Source organism: Amphibalanus amphitrite, unplaced genomic scaffold (assembly GCF_019059575.1).
Source record: "Amphibalanus amphitrite isolate SeventyFive unplaced genomic scaffold, NRLGWU_Aamphi_draft 001882F_arrow, whole genome shotgun sequence".
In the NCBI taxonomy this organism is placed as follows: domain Eukaryota; kingdom Metazoa; phylum Arthropoda; class Thecostraca; order Balanomorpha; family Balanidae; genus Amphibalanus; species Amphibalanus amphitrite.
The window spans coordinates 69,741-73,227 of NW_024883375.1; positions in this window are offsets into that span (position 1 = coordinate 69,741).

Consider the following 3,487-nt stretch of genomic DNA (forward strand, 5'->3'; position numbering starts at 1 on the left):
CGCGGGTGTCAGAACTCAGACCTGGCACCTGGGCGCGGCGCCGGGCGTGATACACGCGTGTTGGAGCAGCTAGCCGGCCCATTGCACGCGGGGGCAGCCGGGGTGATTCCATGACAAAATATCGAAACGCAAAATATCGAATCGCAAAATATCGAACGCAAATTATCGAAAGCAAAATATCGAAGTCGCAAAATATCGAAACCGCAAAATCTCGAAATCGCAAAATATCGAGTCGCATGATATCGAAATCGCAAAATATCGAAATAGCAAAATATCGAATAGCAAAATATCGAAATAGCAAAATATCGAAATAGCAAAATATCAACTCGCATAATATCGAAGTTGCAAAATATCGCAATGGCAAAATATCGAAAGACAAAATATCGAAAAGACAAAACATCGAACGCCAAATATAGAAAAGACAAAATATCGAAAGCAAAATATCGAAAAGAGAAAATATTGAGTGCAAAATATCGAGAGGACAGAATATCAAAAAGACAACATATCGAAAGCAGAATATCGAAAAGGCAAAATATCGAATGCATAATATCGAAAAGACAAAATATCGACAGCAGAATATCGAAAAGATAAAATATCGAAAGCATAATATCGAAAGGACAAAGTATCGAATGCAGAATATCGAACAGACAAAATATCGATAAAGCGAAATATCAAAAAGACGAAGGCATAGGCGGCACCAGGGTGTGATAATTGACGAGGCACTAAAATTTGATTCCATGACAACTGAGCCAGTGACAACTAAACCAGTCACAGCTGAACCGATGACAACTTAACCAGTGAACAGCTGAACCAGTGGACAGTTGAACCAGTGGACAACTGAACCATTAGTTGATTCAACCTTATTGGCGCTTCAATAGAAGGAAACAGTTACATTTGATCTAAAATAATACTCAAACCTAATCAAACCTAATCAAACCTAACCCAACCTAACCAAACATAGCCCATCCCAACCCAACCAAACCTAACCTAGCCCAACCTTACCCAACCCAACATAACCTAACCTAACCTAGCCTAATCTACCCTATCCCAGCCCAAACCAACCCAGCCCAACACACCCTATGATTTTTTTTTGCAATTTAAAGCAAGAAGTGTCGGAAATGTCAATGCATCAGCGATTCTTTTCAATATTCTGCTTTCGATATTTTGTCTTTTCGATACTCTCCTAACCGCTTACTCCTAACTCCTAAGCGCTTTTCGATACTCCGCATTCGACATTTTGTCTTTTCGATATTCTGCTTTCGATAATTTACGAAATACGATACATATACGATAATAATTTACGATAATTACGAATACGAAATCTCTGTTGGCTGCGTACTTCGCAAACGTACGTTCTGTCCTTGAGTTCGGAACGGCCATTTGGGCAGGCGCAGCCACTTCCCACACAGTTCGCGTCGATCGGATTCAGCACAAGTTTCTCCTCTGGTTAAGCCACCACTCCAACAATCCTTGCCCATCACTTACCTATCCAGATTTATCCAAGCATTTCCGTGTCCCGTTCCTTTCCTCTCGAAGAGCCCAACACGACCTCCTGTTCCTAAAGGGTCTGTTCTCTGAGAAACTGAACTCTGAGATACTCTTATCCCGATTCCCCTTACGCGTGCCTATCCGACCGACGCGCACTGCAGCGCTGTTTGCTGAGAGTCGCGCCCGAATCAGCACGGTCCAGAACGGGTTGGTCTGTCGTGTCGCGAGAGAGACAAACTCATTCCTCGCTCATTCCAAAGACGACTTTTTCACGACCAGCTTTTTTGCGTACAAAGCTCATGTTATCAAATACGTTGCGAACTTACCACCACCTCCGGGCTACTAGTCACTGTTGGTAGGTGATTCCATAGACCTCTGTACACCTGGACTGAGCGCAGAAATTTCGGCCATGACCATAATGGCCCTAACTTTCAGATGTTATATCTCGAGATCAGTAACACCCAGATAGGTCTGGTCTTCACTGTTTGATGGCCCCGTGCATTGAAAATTGAATGCAATGTCTCCGGGAGATATCGGCTGGCACAGAAGAGGGTCTGCACGTGGCGCGTCAGGGGTGTTTACAAAGTTGGTCTGATGATATCTCCAGAACCGCGTCACTGATTGAGCTCAAATTTGGTATGTGAGCAGATACAATACATCCGACGCTATCACATTTCTCAAATAGGGGGTGCTACTGCACGTGCGCACGTGCAGTGCAGTTTTTTATATCTCCGGAACTATTGGCCCGATTGAGTTCAAATTTGGTATGTGGCCAGATGACATACATTAGCCACTAATGCATTTCTGAAACATGGGGTGCTGGTGCACGTGCGCACGTGCGCACCCCTCCTTTATATCTCAGTAACCACTGGCCCGACTGAGCTCAAATTTGGTATGTGGCCAGATGACATACATTAACCACCATTGCATTTTTGAAACAGGGGGTGCTGGTGCACGTGCGCACGTGCGCACCCCTTCTTTATATCTCAGTAACCACTGGCCCGATTGAGCTCAAATTTGGTAAGTGGCCAGATGACATACATTAGCCACTTTTGCAGTTCTGAAACAGAGGGTGCTTCTGTGGGTGCTGCCACACGTGTGCACGTGCACACACTTTCTTATATGTCCGGAACTGCTGACCCGATTCTTGGGCCTGATTGAGCTCAAATGTGGGGCCAAAAATCGAGCAACTGCCGCTAACGCATTTCTGAAACTGTTTTGGCACATTCTGGAACCGCTGACAGTGCACTTCCCTTTTTATGCAAATGAACCCTCGCCGGCCGAGGGAGGGGGGGGCGGGTGCCGCCCCCCCCCATAGGGTTTTTTTTTCGCGATAGCTCCGAACACGCTGGCGATAGAGAGCTGAAACTTGGCATACCTGACCTTTGATCCAAGCCGCATGTTTTGACACCAACCGCATTTTTGGGTCAGGTCAGGTCACTGACCTATGACGTCATAAGTGAACCTCTGCACGGTCTTCAGATGTCGCAACTTCGCAACGCCCTCACTGCCAGAGGAGATGTCACAGGGAAATGAAACTTGCAGGATCTAGTATCCATTATGAGTCTCACAACTTGTATATCTCGGATTTTTCCTAAAGGTCATATGAGGTCAGGTCATTTTCGTGACCTCGCCATTATAAGTCAATGGGGAAAAATGAAAACTGTTATTCTGGCGCCGGGAACGATCTCCAACTATCTCAAGCACACAGAATCGTGATTTGATGCACTCCTTGCAAGGTTAGATGCGTCAGTTTTGCAATGTTGACCTTGCGTGACGTCATTTATGACGTCATCAAGGTCATATTAGTTTTTCGTCAATAACTCTTGGTCAATAACTCTTGGTTGAGCTAGCGAGTCGAAAAAGCCACCAATGGACTCAGGAAGACCTGCCGAATCGAATGATATGCGACATGACCCCTTTCGGCCAACTTCGTGACCTGGGGGTGCTGACCTGACCTTGACCTGAGGTCAACACCCCAAGTTGACCTGACCCGGAC